The 16,605-nt window shown below is 46.9% G+C and overlaps 1 long non-coding RNA gene across 1 annotated transcript; it reads left to right on the top strand.

The window, feature by feature from the left end:
• The first annotated feature begins 1,219 nt into the window (after positions 1–1,219).
• LOC124089173 (uncharacterized) lies at positions 1,220–3,695 on the top strand. The gene is made up of 4 exons (XR_006850643.2): positions 1,220–2,409; positions 2,927–3,065; positions 3,241–3,355; positions 3,570–3,695. It is a non-coding gene; the product is annotated as an uncharacterized LOC124089173 (long non-coding RNA).
• Positions 3,696–16,605: the final 12,910 nt, after the last annotated feature.

Below are 16,605 nucleotides of genomic sequence, written 5' to 3'. Positions count from 1 at the left end.
AGCTTTTGGGGTTCACCACATCCAAACCATAACATTGTGTATTCTGGCTATTTAATCAGGAATGTTCTACCACTGCTTTCCTTTCATTATTCGTAAGAAAAACAGAAAGAAAAAAAAAAAACAATTTTGATAACCAGGTACTTATTCTAAATATAATGGCCAAAGATGGTCTTCACATAATGAGCTATAAGGCATTTAAATTTCTGAACTTGAATTTAGCAATAGATCAAAATATTAGTGGATTGCTTCCCGTCCTATTTCAAACTGGGTTATGGTATAACTTAGAGCAATGACTACATTGGTTTTGAAATGAATATTTCTTTTTGCTTTTCTTTCTTTCTTTTTTACAGTGCGGGACTATTTCACTGAAGTGTACATCTGTTGTGAAGACTGTGTGCACCAAAAAAATAAGAGCATCCATGATCTCTTCCGCGTAGGTGTTTTCCAATGGGCCTGGAGACATTTGAGCAACGTGGTTTGCATTTTCCTGCCCCTTTCCAGATTGCCCTGCAGAGAGGCCACAACTCCACATATGCACATGGGGTGGGGGGCAGCGAGGCCGCTGAGGGCAGGAGGAGTGGGCCAGCAGATGTATTCAATGGAGGCTTCCTGGGGAGAGGGCTCCCAGTTTTTTTGTTGTATCTGTAAAGAGACAGGACTTGGCTTCAGCCAATGCAGTAAGCTCTTGTGTGTCACAGATGAAGGTCACAGAGAATTTTCCAGGGTTGGAGCGAAACAGAAAAATAGGAAATGAAATTACAAGAGGATCTCACTTTCTTCTTTTCCTGCGAAGCCGGTCTTGAACTCAAGCATCACTGGGAGAGGTGCATACAAGTTATTTTGTTAGTCGTTTCATGGTTCAACCTCATACAACCTGGTTATTCTTGTGGGGTGGGGGCGCTGGTCTTTTCTCATTCTTCTCATTATTCTTCCTTATTGTCTCAGTGAGAGCCTCAGCCCTCTCCTTGCCCTTCCTTTATAGTTATGACACCAAGTACAGGTTAATTAGAAATTGGAAATAAATCCAAATATCTATGCCGCTAGATAGTTTATTTTATTCTTCTAGAGGATGGAGACGCAGAAGATACTTTGTCTTATTGAAAAGACTAAGTAATTCGCCTTTAAAATTTCAGGTTTCAGAAACATTCCATTTTAGAAATCTTTCATTGAACAATCTGCAGACTTCAGCAAAATGTACGCGGCTTTGCTTCCAGAACTTCCTTCCTTAAATTGAACTTTTGCCCGTGTGGCCTCATTTTATTTTATTTTTTTTAAGTTTATTTAAAGAGGCAGGACAATCCCCTGTAGTCAAACGGTGACCCAGAGGACAGAAGATCTTTTTTACTTGCAAAAGGTGATCATAATTTTGGAAAAGAAGACACCAGGAAAACCAACCACCTGACCTCATTTGCATATGAAAAGACAACAGTGTAACTGGAACCGGCCTCCTTACGTGGGAGGGCGGAGAGGGGTCGGCGGGCCTGCCAGGTTTGGTCTTCTTACCTGGCCCTGGGGGCTTGCCCGCTCAGTGCTGCGCTGACCCCTGCTCTGCACCCCGCCGGCTGCCCGGCCCTCCTGCCCGCACCGCAGCTGCTTTCCGGGACCCGCTTCCTCCCCCGCAGCTGCGGGGCTCCAAGGCCAGGTCTGCTGGGCGCCCCCTCCTTTCGGGCCCTTTCACACCGCTTCGTGCGGGGCCTGTCGTCTTGGCAGCGCAGAGTCCCCCGGAGGGCCCCGAGACAGTCCCTCTGCACCTCAACTCGCATAGAGGAAGGCTGGGCGTCGAGTTCCTTCGCCGGACAGGGCTCGCTCCAGAGCCTGGTCAGTCGGCGCGCCCGGGACCTGCCCGGCACCATTTGCCTCCAGCGCCACCACCTGGCCGGCGCCGGGACCACGTCCTCCCCGCGCGGAGGCGGGGACCCAGAGATGGAGGTTCGCCCCTCTCCAACGTGGTAAAGGACGATGACGGAGACTGTCGCTTACTAATGCAAGTAGTTCCCCTCTGAAAAACGCACTAACACATTTCCTAGGCAAAAATTTGAGTTTAAAGAAACTAAAATGGGAACCATCCTGTCCCCTCCACGAAAAATCAGATCAATTGTCTTTTTTATTAAGTGGGCTGGATCTGATGTGCTCTGGTCACATAAAATACCAAAGCAGGACCAGGTAGGAAATGCGCTTTTCTCACCCTTTTCCTCTTCCCTCACATTCTACCCATGGCCTCTGGGTCTCAAGTGAGAACGCCTTCGTGGCTGCTTGCTGGGTGGGGGTCACCCACCCCTCCCACCACATCCAGACCACCTGGCCTCCCAGCTTCTGATGGTCAGGTGTGAGCAGTGATGCTCCCGGCCCAGCGTCCAGAGGGTTCCAAAAAGTGCATGACGTCTCAGGCGTGGGCGCACACATATGCATGTGAGTGGCCACATGGGTGTGCGGGCACTCCTGGAAGCAGTCTCTTGGGGACACTGAAAGAAAATATTAGGATTTCTCTGCCTTCTTCTTTTACCTAAAACTTCAGCGTTTCTATTTCTATCATGAACATCACATTGTCAGAGCAGTTGTACATCATTTCCAAGTCAGTGTTTTAGCAGGTGTGCGCAGTGTGGGTTACACAGTGGGGTGTGCCAAGGACATGGTGGGGGTGACGGTGACAGCTTCCCTTGAGCTGGGGAGGGATGGAGTGGGGGCCCGGCTCTTCCTCTTTCCCCTTTGGTGGTCCCCTAACCTAGGAGCCAGTCCTTTCTGCCCACACTCTGCTCACAGGCTGTACTTGTCCAGGGGGCAAGGGGTGCCGCCCCTCCCCCAGGCCACCCCGCTGACCCAGCTGGTGAAAGGAATAGCCCTGTGCTTTCCCCTGGCCAGGGGGGGCTGGGATTGGGACATGCATTGGGGTGTATGTTTTAGGAGCTTCAGTTATGATTCTTTTCAGTTCTCTGAAGTCTTACCAGTTGAAGTTTGTGGCAAAACCCGCCAGTCTAAAACTGCGTGAAACTGAGGGTGTCTCAACGCAGTCCTAGCCGACATCGCAAGGCCCGGAACCCTCTGAATACCTCTCTTTTTAAAAGTGGGTGGGTATGGTGCTCTAGTTTGGATCCAATTGTCCCCCAGCTCTCCTATGTTGGAGGCTGGGCCTGCAGAGTTGGGAGGTGACGGAACCTCTGGGAGGTAGGGACTAGTAGGAAGAAGTTACCTTGGAAGGGCCACTGGGATGCCAGTCTCTTCCTCTCTTTCTCATTGTTTTAGGCATCATGGGATAAACAGGGCTCCTCTGCCTCTCACCTCCCCTGTCATGATGAACTCTGCCTACAGATATCAAAGCAACTGGGCCAACTGACCATAGACTGAAACTTCTGAAACTGTGAGCCAAAATAAGCCTTTTCTTCTTGTAAGTTGATTTTTTTAGAGTATTTTGTCATAGTAACATAAATCTAACTAACACAGATGATATTTGGTAGTGAGGCCCTTGAGGAGTGGTTAGGTAACAACAGTAGACCTTTCATGAATGGTATTAGTGCCTTTCTAAGAAGAGACCAGAGAGCTACCTAACTCTTTTTTTTTTTTTTTTTTACCAGGGAGATGCAACAAGACATTGGGAGTCCACAACCAGGAAGAGCACCCTCCCCTGACCCTGACTAACAGGCGCCCTTCCCTTGGACTTCCAGCCTGTGGAAGTGTCAGAAATAAATTTCTGTTGTAAACAAGTCAGTCTATGGGACTTTCTTAGTGCAGCCCAAGTAAACAAACGTGCGGTCTGTCTTTGAATGTATGTTTTTCAAAGTGGATAGAGAAAACAAAATGAATGATTCCAGTGGTAAGTTGCTTTTTTAAAAAAGAGATCATTTTTGATATATCTTTGGAAAAAGACACTGGGGCCTGTGAGCTCTAACAGACGTGGAAATGTTTTAACAAGCAGCCCTGGCTCTGGCATGCTGATATAATTCACTCTCTGAGTGACAGCTTTGACTAAAATCCTGAAGCCAGTGAAGGTCCTAGTGATGTGACCCAAACCACCGTAGAGGACAGAAATTCCAACTTGGTTGAAGATGAAGGCAAGAGGCAAAAACCTGAGTTTTCGGTTCACCCATGGCTTGCTGGCAGCTGTCAGATTTATTATTATTTTTATTTTATATTTAAAAACAGAGGCTTTCCTTGGAGCCCCTTGAGGCCAGGGCTTTCTATTGATGTTGGATCTGCTGTGCAGTGGATAGCAAATCCTTCATGCCACGGGTCATTTGGTGCCTGTGTGGGTGAGAGCGATCGTAACTTGACCATGGTTTGGAAATGCTCCCCAGGTTCCAGGACGTGAAGTTTCTGAATCACTGAAGACATAGTATGCTGCTGGCTTTGCAGGAGAGTCTGTGGGTGGCCAGGGGCTGGAAGAGGTTCTGGGGGTGCAGAGGGACGTCCCAGGCTGGGGTATCTCTGCTGGCTGGTGGTCAGGTGGTGAGCATCCTCCCGTGTTGCCATCTCTGCCTGGTTTTGTCACTGATCTTGGGCAGGTCACCCAGCTGATCTGGGCCTTATTTTCTCATCTGTAAAATCAGGATTGGAGAATATTGAAGGGGGGAGGGCAACACAGCAGAACCAATATTCTCCAGCAATGGAGCGCTGGGGCCTTATCCACCCATAGCTGGAGTGAACTTCAGCCAGACCCTTCAGAATCATCAGGCAGAAGCAGAATCAAACCCCTAATCAGCCGTATGCGTGCCCTCTGACTCAACTTTGGGCCAGTGAGGTCCTGGACATACAGAACAGAAAAGAATTGCAGCACAAGTTAGCAGAGGCACAGAGATTAGTTTAGGAAAGCAAGGAATACACGTTCAAGGACAGAAGTGGACCATTTCCAGAGCAAGGGATGCATTCTCAGGGTTCCTAATGCTGTTAAAGGAGACTTGGTGAGGGGTGGGGGTAGGTCTGTGGGGATGACATCCGTGTGGCATCCCAGGATGGTTCCTGGTGGTCTGCCAATCTCAGGATCCTCAGGCTGACGTGGTCTTCATTATCTGATCCACAGGTAGCACTCGACAACTCCCTGACTGGTTTCTCAAGATACCGTCTCTCTCTCTGCTTAATCTCTTTGTTGGTGGGCTACTTAATAGTACACAGGGCAGATTTACAGATCTCCCAGAAATCTGGAGCGACAGGCCTGGGAAGCCTGGCCCCGGGAACGGCGGGCCTGGATAAGTACGTGGCACTTCTGAATCAAATCTTATTTCCTGTTCTTCCTTATGTCTCCTTTCACTTATTTTTAAAATCCCTTCCATCCTCCCTCACTGAGGACGGTCACAGGCCCTGAGTTCTAAGCGATCCACATGCAGCACATGCTCAGTAAAGTGGGAACTTTCATCACTGAAGTGGAAACACGGATCCAACACCTGGGGACGGGGACTGGGCACGATGGTGGCTGTTTGCACGGCCAGCGCCACTGGAGAGGAACCGGCAAGGGTAACTGGTACGAACTGATGTCAAGAGGGTGAGGGGTGGACTCTGGGCCACATAAGGCACAGAGCCACCGTAAAGACTCCTATCCTGAGTGATCGAGGAGTCACTGTGGTGTGGTGAACAAGCCTGGCTTGTTGGGGACAGTCTAGAAAATGGGCTGCGGCTGGTCAGTGGAGAAGCCGGAGGGCCAGGCAGCAGGTGAAACCTAAGTCAAGGTCAGGGAGGCTGCGGCCTGAAGCAGCGTGGTGGGGATGCGCTGTATTTTGGGGTTCTGGTATATTTTAAAGGAAGTGTCAATTGCATCTGCTGCTGGATTGGATGTGGAAGGGAGAGGAAGGGAAGACTCAAGGTGGACTCCAAGGTTTCCATGAGCAACTGGTGGAACCGAGGTGCCATTTTCAGGATGGTGTGGCTGGGGGTGAGGGGCGGTGATCAGCCGGACGCTCAGCCTAATGCTCCCGGTCCTGTGCTTCTGCAGCCGCTCAGTACATGAAAGTGTGTCTTTCCCGAGCCCCTTTCCCAGGCTCCTGCTCTGCTTCCCACAGCTGATCTGAGCAAGGACATCAAAGGTGGAGATTCCAAGGGGTCAGGAGCTCCTCAGCACGATGTGGCCAGGCAGCTCCTCAGGCCCCTGGTACATTGAGGAGCCACAGAATAAACTCTATATGGCAGTTTACAGAGTTGTTGGGTGCATTGGGGACCTTGTAGGACCCTGGTGGTACTCGTGGCTTTGGGTTCCTCTGAAGTTGGGCTGGAGCAGGACTCTGTCCCTCCCACACTGCTTTGCCTAAATCAGTTTTATTTTCCTTTTTTTTTTTTTTTTTTATCACAGATAGTTGACAGTTGGAATTATAAAATAAAAATACTTTTAAAACACACAAATGTGAGAGCCGCGGGCGCTTTGCTCCCATCTGCTTCCTCTTTCGCTTCGCTCCGGGCGGAGAAGCTGAATGTGCAATCAGCAGTGGATTGTAAGTACCCGAGGCAAAGAAAGCTCAGTGCGCCCCGCCTTTTTTTTTTTTCTTTTTTTTTTGAATATTTTTTATACAGGGAGAGTTTGTGGATTGGGATTGCTGGCGGGGCTGTGGTTTCTGTGCCGAAAATCCACTCCGCGGGAGCCGCCATTTGCTTTCTGCTTGCTGTCTTGATGGCTCCGTATACACTGTCCGGCAACCGCACCTAGAGGTTGCAGCTGGGCTGCGTGCCGAGCCCTGTCCTCCGAAGGCTGGACTGCAGCCTCGAGCGTCTCTGTGGCCTGTTCGCCGCTGCACCTTCGGGCAGAGCCTGCTCTGGGGTCGTTCTGCACCCCCCTGCCAGGGGACCCGTGCTCCGGAGGAGGGGGACGGAGAGCCGCGGCGGCAGCCGCTTGGGCCCCTGGGGCCGGGCACCGGGCTGAAGAGCTGCGGAGGCCAGGGCGGCTCTGCTACGGGCGCAGACAAGCGCGGACGCTCGTCAGCGCGGCCCAGAGTTTCATTTCTAGAAATCTGGACTGGAAACAGAAGCAGCAGTTTGTATAATCCCAAGAACTTGCTTATACCAGGAAGCTGTAAGGGCAACATGAATATCACTGAGGAGATGTAACATGGTGGCAGGCGCAGAGAGATCAAGTCTCTGACATCTTCAACTGTGAGGGCATAGGGAGCCGTAAACTGTCTAAATGCTGTTTGCTCAGGATCACTAGGCAATGCTGAGCTGACGTGGATCTGGGGTGTACAGGCTGGGCCCCTCAGAACATACACACAGAGCCCGAATCGGAGGCAATTAAGCTCCGGTTCGCCTGCTTCGTGTGACTCAGCACTAACGATCCCGCTGAAATAATTGGCCGGCCCTTAGGAACTTACAGAGGTAAAAGCCAACCGAGCCTTCATAGGCAGTGGCCACAGGACTGAAACGGGGATTGGGAGAGACAGTCAGGACCCACCCGTTGCATTGGTCATCCGGCAAAGGGAACAAACGGTCACCATTTGCATGGGATATCACCATGGCAGAGAAATGGCGTCATGGGTGGAGGAGATAACTGCAGTGAAACCAGCGCGACAGGTGTGTAATCCCCTAGCCATCTCTCTCCACACAGCGGGGAAACCTTAAGGGCCACTCCCAGCTCTCCTGTGAACGCAATAACCAGACCGAGGGAACCAGGAGTGGCGCAGGACTCGCGGCGCGGAACTCCCGGCTACCGCTCCCACCAGTGCTGACAACTGAGGTCTCTTGCACCAGCTACCGGGGGCGTGGCTACAGGAGGGCAAGCAAATTCGCTGGGGGATCTCAGCCCCAAGCTCTACAAACTTAGGGTCTGAGGGAGGCAAACAGGGAGAGTGAGCCCAGGTGTTCATGAAAACAGGGCTCCCAGGAGCAGCAGACCTGGCGTGTAGACAGTATTGTGGTGAGCGCCACAGGTGAGCACGGCCTGGCTTGAGGAAACACAAGACAAGGCCCTAGACACTCAGGATTGGAGACCCGCCCAGTCTAGGAGAAAGAGCTGCTGCACAGTGAATGGTTCCCACCTATTGAGAGGAGAAGCTTGGCCCAGTGGGCACAGCTCCACCTACTGGAAGAGAAGTTAATAGAACTCTAGGACTGCATTTATTATTATTATTATTATCATTTTTTTTTCTTTTCTTTTTCTTTTTTTTCTTTCTTCTTTTTCTTTCATTTTCAATTTTTATTTGTTGTTGTTCTTTAATTTTTTTTCAATGTTTCTATTTTTTTAATTTTTTTTATTTTATTATTTTTTTTTAATTTTAATTTTAATTTTTTATTATCACTATTATTTTTGTTAAAATTTTTTTTTTTCCGAGTTGGGGGGAAGATGGCGGCGAGGGGAGTGCATTACCCCCGTGTGCTGCTTCACTGTGTGGGAGTATGACAAGTCAGGACGGCTAAAGGATATCTTGTTAGGAATTTCCAGCAATAGTGGGGTGCGCCGGAACCTGGAGGACGGATTTCCATCGCATGAGGATCGGCTACGGGGACTCAAACGCGAGAGGTTTGTCGCACGGAGGGTAACACTGCTTATTCAGCGAATCGCCCCGCGGCTGGAGTCTGCAAGGCGCGCTGGGATAGAGACGCAGGGTTACAGCGCTGCAGTTTCTGCCAGACGCGCAAGCACCGCACTCAGGGCTGAATTCTGGGTTCGAGACGGGGAAGGAAGCGGTCCATCTCGGTTCTCCACACCGGTCAGACCACAGAGGAGGCCAGCAGCCACCATGTTGGTAAACTGACGTCACCACACCTGTTTTTGACTGACCGCAGCTCATTCAGCCATAGAACAGGTAATTTCAGGCTGCAATTCGCCTGCGGCTTGCAGACAGATTGCTAGGGTTCAGCGCCTGGGGGCTTCTTAAAATCTGATCTTATCGGAGTGAACACGGAGCGCGGGGCGGCCGAGTCCCGGCTCCCTGAACCGTCCCGGAACCGCCCTGGCTCCGGGCTGCGGAGCCTGCGGAGGCTGCTTCTTGGACCCTGCTAATATCAGAGCAAACACGAAACACCAAGAAGCCGAATTCCAGCTCCCGGAACTGAGCCCGCGGGGACTGCTTCTTGGAGCTTTCACTTATAGGACCTTACACCGAGCACAGAGCGGCTGAGTTCCGGCTCCCGGAACCGTCCCGGAACCGCCCTGGCTCAGGGCTGCGGAGCCCGTGGAGGCTGCTTCTTGGACCCTGCTACTATCAGAGCATACACCAAACACTAAGCGGCCGAATTCCAGCTCCCGGAACTGAGCCCGCGGGGGCTGCTTCTTGGAGCCTACACTTATAGGAGCTTACACCGAGCACGGAGCGGCCGAGTTCCGGCTCCCGGAACTTCCCTGGACCGGGGCTAGGAGCCCGCGGAAACTGTGTCTCGGTCCGGGTCCTGCTGAGGGCAGGTCAGGACTCACCCATTGCTTGGGTTGCCTGGCAAGGGGAACGAAATGCTGCCATTCGCATAGGATACCAACATGGCAGAGATCTGATGTCAGCAGAAAGCGGTGGAGGAGAGATCTTCATCAATACCAGCGGTGACATAAGCAGTTGGTCTCCTGGTAAGGGGGGTGAGGCTCAGTCACCCGAGTCTCCTCAATTTGTCCTCGAGCCAGAGGGAAGGAGCCGGGCTGCCGCCAGCCCCCGGAGCAGGCCCAGCGGCTCGCCAGCGTGGTGACCGCGTGACCCCAATTGGAGAGGGGGCGGAGCGGAGCCGCCACCCACACCCGCCAGGTGGGCAGACCCACGACCCAGTAGTACATGGGCGTGGTAGGAGGGGCAGGGCAGAGCCGCCCTTCGCGCTTGCAAGGTAAACAGACCTGTGACAGCCTGGCGGGTCAGGCCCAGTGGCCTGCCAGTGTGGTACACACGTCACCCCAACTCGAGTAGGGGCAGAGCAGATCCTTATCCCACGCCCGGATCAGGCCCTGCCGGTGTGGTGGTCACGTGACCCCAATTGGAGTGGGGGTGGAGCGGAACCGCCACCCGTGCCCGCAGGGTGAGCAGACCAGTGATCAACCTGCAGATCAGGCCCAGGGGTCCGCAGGCGTGGTAGGAGGGGCAGGGCAGATCCGCCGCCCGCGCCTTCAAGGTAGGCAGACCTACAACAGACCGGCGGATCAGGCCCAGGAGCCTGCCGGCGGGGTACAAACACCACCCTAATTGGAGTAGTGACAGAGCAGAGTCGCCTCCCTTGCCAGGAACAGACCCAGCATCCTGCAGGCGGGGTAGTCACGACACCCCAATTGGAGTAGGGGCAAAGCAGAGCCTCCACTCGTGCCCGAAAGGTGGGCAGATCTGCGACCGACCAGCAGGACAGGCCCAGTGGCCTGCTGGTACGACAGACACGTCACCCCAATTGGAGTAGGGGCAGAACAGAGCCGCCACCAGCTCCCAGAACAGGCCCAGTGACCTGCCGGCGTGGTAGCCACGACACCCCAATTGGAATAAGGAGAGAGCAGAGCCGCCGCCCACACCTGCAGGAAAGATACGCAAGCAGTATGAAAAGACAAGGAAAGAAAGGACCACAAGCAATGCAGGTCAACGCAACTTTAGAAGAGGTAACAGCTGCAGCAGATGGAATGTCAGATAAAGAATTCAGGATATACATGCTTCAGATGATCTGGAGTATCAAGGAAGACATTAAACAGCAAAATCAGACAATGAAAGATCACTTCGACAACGAATTACGCAAACAAATCCAGGAAGCAAAGGATCAACTATACAGGGAGATAGAGGTTATAAAAAACAAGCAATCAGAAATCCTAGAAATGCAGGAAGCAATAAACCAACTTAAAAACTCAATGGAGAATACTACCAACAGAGTAGAACACTTAGAAGATAGAACATCAGACAATGAAGACAAAGTATTTCAACTGGAAAAGAACATAGACAGCTCAGCAAGACTGTTAAGAAACCATGAGCAGAACATCCAAGAAATATGGGATAACATTAAGAGACCAAACTTAAGAGTCATTGGGATACAGGAAGGTACAGAGCTCCAAACCAAAGGAATGAGCAGTCTATTCAATGAAATAATACAAGAAAACTTCCCAGACTTGAAGAATGAGACAGAATCCCAAATCCTAGAAGCCTACAGGACGCCGAATGTGCAAAATCATAAGAGATCCACACCTAGACACATTATAATGAAGATGCCCAACATACAGAATAAGGAGAGAATTTTAAAAGCTACAAGAGAAAGGAAGCAGATTACATTTAGGGGCAAGCCAATCAGGATAACAGCTGATCTTTCAACACAGACTCTGAAAGCTAGAAGATCCTGGAATAACATATTTCAAACACTGAAAGATAATGGGTTCCAACCAAGAATTGTGTATCCAGCGAAATTAAGCTTCAGGATGGAGAATGAAATTAAAACCTTCCACGATAAACACAAGTTTAAAGAATTCGCAGCTAGAAAACCATCTCTTCAAAACATCCTAGCCAAAGTATTACAGGAAGAGGAAATGGAAAATAACAATGAAAACCAACAGGGGGGGGGGGGACAGTAAAGGGGGGGGGGAAACAATCAAAGAGGAAAACAAACAATGTTTAGTAACAGAAATAAACAAATATGGCTGGAAGAACAACCCATATCTCAATAATAACCCTAAATGTTAATGGCTTAAACTCACCAATTAAGAGACACAGGCTAGTAGAATGGATCACAAAACAAGACCCAACAATATGCTGCCTACAGGAGACGCATTTGATAGGAAAAGACATACATAGGCTGAAGGTGAAAGGTTGGGAAAAATCATATCACTCATATGGACTTCGGAAACAAGCAGGCGTGTCCATACTCATATCAAATAAAATAGATTTCAAGCCAAAGTTAATCAAAAGAGATAAAGAGGGACACTACATACTGCTTAAGGGAACCATACACCAACAAGACATAACAATCATAAATATTTATGCCCCAAACAATGGTGCAGCTATGTTCGTCAAACAAACTCTTCTCAAGTTCAAGAGTCTAATAGACCACCACACCATAATCATGGGAGACTTCAACACACCTCTCTCGCCACTGGACAGATCTTCCAAACAAAAGTTGAATAAGGAAACTATAGAACTCAATAACACTATTAATAACCTAGACCTAATTGACATATATAGAGTATACCACCCAACATCAAGCAGTTACACTTTTTTCTCAGCAGCACATGGATCCTTCTCAAAAATAGATCATATATTATGTCACAGGGCAACTCTTAGACAATATAAAGGAGTAGAGATATTACCATGCATCTTATCTGATCATAATGGAATGAAACTGAAAATCAACGATAAAAGAAGGAAGGAAAAAGCATACATCAATTGGAGAATGAACAATAGGTTACTGAATGATCAATGGGTTATAGAAGACATCAAGGAGGAAATTAAAAAATTCTTAGAGATAAATGAAAACACAGACACAACATATCGGAATCTATGGGACACATTGAAAGCAGTTCTAAGAGGAAAATTCATTGCTTGGAGTTCATTCCTTAAAAAAAGAAAAAACCAACAAATAAATGATCTCATACTTCATCTCAAAATCCTTGAAAAAGAAGAGCAAAACAACAGCAAAAGAAGTAGAAGGCAAGAAATAATTAAAATCAGAGCTGAAATTAATGAAATCGAAACAAAAGAAACAATTGAAAAAATTGACAAAACTAAAAGTTGGTTCTTTGAAAAAATAAACAAAATCGACAGACCCTTAGCGATGCTAGTGAAGAGAAGAAGAGAGAGAACTCAAATTACTAGCATACGGGATGAAAAAGGCAATATCACAACAGACACTTCAGAAATACAGAAGATAATCAAAAACTATTTTGAATCCTTATACTCCAATAAATTAGAAGATAGTGAAGGCATAGATAAATTTCTTAAGTCATATGATCTGCCCAGATTGAGTCAGGAGGATATAGAAAACCTAAACAGACCAATATCAATTGAGGAGATAGAAGAAACCATCAAAAGACTACCAACTAAGAAAAGCCCAGGTCCCGATGGGTATACAGCAGAATTTTACAAAACCTTTAAAGAAGAACTAATACCAATACTTTTCAAGCTACTTCAGGAAATAGAAAAGGAGGGAGAACTTCCAAATTCATTCTATGAGGCCAACATCACCCTGATACCTAAACCAGACAAAGACACTTCAAAGAAAGAAAACTACAGACCAATATCTCTAATGAACCTAGATGCAAAAATCCTCAATAAAATTCTGGCGAATCGGATACAAAAACATATCAAAAAAATTGTACACCATGATCAAGTAGGATTCATCCCTGGGATGCAAGGCTGGTTCAATATACGGAAATCAATAAATGTTATTCACCACATCAATAGACTTAAAAATAAGAACCATATGATCATCTCGATAGATGCGGAAAAAGCATTTGACAAAGTACAGCATCCCTTTATGTTCAAAACTCTAGAAAAACTAGGGATAACAGGAACATACCTCAATATTGTAAAAGCAATCTATGCTAAGCCTCAGGCTAGCATTATTCTGAATGGAGAAAAACTGAAGGCATTCCCTCTAAAATCTGGAACAAGACAGGGATGCCCTCTCTCTCCACTTCTCTTCAACATAGTTCTCGAAACACTGGCCAGAGCAATTAGACAGACGAAAGAAATTAAAGGCATAAAAATAGGAAAAGAAGAAATTAAATTATCACTATTTGCAGATGATATGATTCTATATCTAGCAGACCCAAAAGGCTCTACAAAGAAACTATTAGAGCTAATAAATGAATTCAGCAAAGTGGCAGGATTTAAAATCAACACGCATAAATCAAAGGCATTCCTGTATATCAGCGACAAATCCTCTGAAATGGAAATGAGGACAACCACTCCATTCAAAATATCTTCAAAAAAAATAAAATACTTGGGAATCAACCTAACAAAAGAGGTGAAAGACTTATACAATGAAAACTACAGAACCCTAAAGAGAGAAATAGAAGAAGATCTTAGAAGATGGAAAAATATACCCTGTTCATGGATAGGCAGAACTAACATCATCAAAATGGCGATATTACCAAAAGTTCTCTATAGGTTTAATGCAATGCCAATCAAAATCCCAATGGCATATCTTGTAGAAATAGAGAAAGCAATCATGAAATTCATATGGAAAAATAAAAGACCCAGAATAGCAAAAACAATGCTAAGCAAGAAGTGTGAATCAGGCGGTATAGCGATACCAGACTTCAAACTATACTACAGAGCAATAGTAACAAAAACAGCATGGTACTGGTACCAAAACAGGCGTGTGGACCAATGGTACAGAATAGAGGACACAGAAACCAATCCACAAAACTACAACTATCTTATATTTGATAAAGGGGCTAAAAGCATGCAATGGAGGAAGGATAGCATCTTCAACAAATGGTGCTGGGAAAACTGGAAATCCATATGCAACAAAATGAAACTGAATCCCTTTCTCTCGCCATGCACAAAAGTGAATTCAAAATGGATCAAGGAACTTGATATCAAATCAGAGACGCGCCGTCTGATAGAAGAAAAAGTTGGCTACGATCTACAGTCGGTGGGGTCGGGCTCCAAATTCCTCAATAGGACACCCATAGCACAAAAGTTAATAACTAGAATCAACAAATGGGACTTACTCAAACTAAGAAGTTTTTTCTCAGCAAAAGAAACAATAAGAGAGGTAAATAGGGAGCCTACATCCTGGGAACAAATCTTTACTCCTCACACTTCAGATAGAGCCCTAATATCCAGAGTATACAAAGAACTCAAAAAATTAGACAATAAGAGAACAAACAACCCAATCAACAAATGGGCCAAGGACCTGAACAGACACTTCTCAGAGGAGGACATGCAGTCAATCAACAAGTACATGAAAAAATGCTCAACATCTCTAGCTGTCAGAGAAATGCAAATCAAAACCACCCTAAGATACCATCTCACTCCAGTAAGATTGGCAGCCATTAGGAAGTCAAACAACAACAAGTGCTGGAGAGGATGTGGGGAAAAGGGTACACTTGTACATTGCTGGTGGGACTGCAGATTGGTGCAGCCAATTTGGAAAGCAGTATGGAGATTTCTTGGAAAGCTGGGAATGGAGCCACCATTTGACCCAGCTATTCCCCTTCTTGGTCTATTCCCTAAAGACCTAAAAAGAGCATGCTACAGGGACACTGCTACATCGATGTTCATAGCAGCACAGTTCACAATAGCAAGACTGTGGAACCAACCTAGATGCCCTTCAATAGACGAATGGATAAAAAAAATGTGGCATTTATACACAATGGAGTATTACTCTGCATTAAAAAATGACAAAATCATAGAATTTACAGGGAAATGGATGGCATTAGAGCAGATTATGCTAAGTGAAGCTAGCCAATCCCTAAAAAACAAATGCCAAATGTCTTCTTTGATATAAGGAAAGTAACTAAGAACAGAGTAGGGACGAAGAACAGGAGAAGAAGATTAACATTTAACAGGGATGAGAGGTGGGAGGGAAAGGGAGAGAGAAGGTAAATTGCACGGTAATGGAAGGAGACCCTCAGGGTTATACAGTGGAGGGGGTAGAGAGAGAGGAGGGGAGGGGAGGGGAGAGGTGGGGAGGGGGGAGGTTGGAGGATGGGAAAGGCAGTGGAGCACAACAGACACTAGTATGGCAATTTGTAAATCAATGGATGTGTAACTGATGTGAATCTGCAATCTGTGTAGGGGGTGAAGGTGGGAGTTCATAACCCACTAGAATCAAAGTGTGGAATATGATATGTCAAGAAATTTGTAATGTTTTGAACAACCCACAATAAAAATTAAAAAAAAAAAATATATAAATATAAAAAAAAAAAAAAAAAAAAAAAAAAATAAAACCTAAATTTAATTAAAGACAAAAAAAAAAAACAAAAAAAAAACACACAAATGTATTAAAATGAACACTTATAAAAAATTAACTAGTGTCTTGTAGGATTGCACACTCCTAAGGTGGGTTAAAACACAGCTCAAACACCTTTTCTGTGGCCTTGCTTGGAATACAAAAGGTGACAGCGGATCCCACCTACGGGTGACTCAACTTTCCCAGACAACCAGACTTCAGTTAGGGTCAAACTGATGAGTAAGGTGAGTTGTCAACGTAAGTGAAATTACCGCGCAGCTGAGCGTCTTATCTAAAATGCTGGGGACCGGAAGTGCTTCAGATTTCAGATGTTTCAGATTTTGGAATATTTACAGGCACAACTAGACAGCTTGGAGAGGGGACCCAGGCTAAGCCTGAAATTCATATTTCTTTGGTATGAGTCCCACACACAGGCCCAAAGGTGATTTTATGCAGTATTTCTGTTGTTCCTGCATTTTGACTTTGGCCTGTTATGTGGGGTGACGGGTAGAATCTCCACTCAGGTCATGGCAGGGCTCAAAGGGGTCAGAGTCAGCTTTTCAGATTAAGATGGATGTCCACAGAAGGGTGAGTTCCCAGTCTGTGAGGTTCAGTCTGAATAGATAAAAAAATGCTCTGAAGAACTCATAACAAAGAGGTTCCTGATCCCTGGATGTTAATCCAGGGAAAGAGACAATTTTGAAGTTAAATCTTGGTATTTAAAATAAAAATGATATTACAAGTTTGCACCAGCTTAAACCTCCCTTGTATTTTACTTCTAGGGATTATTGATTAAAAACTGTTATTGAAAATTATTATAGTGGCTGGGGCTGGGGGTCAGTGGCAGAGTGCTTGCCTAGCATG

Source organism: Marmota monax, unplaced genomic scaffold (assembly GCF_021218885.2).
Source record: "Marmota monax isolate L192 unplaced genomic scaffold, Marmota_monax_Labrador192_F-V1.1 WCK01_AAM20220418_F8-fsc00125, whole genome shotgun sequence".
NCBI lineage: Eukaryota > Metazoa > Chordata > Mammalia > Rodentia > Sciuridae > Marmota > Marmota monax.
This window is presented reverse-complemented; position numbering and strand designations above follow the sequence as displayed.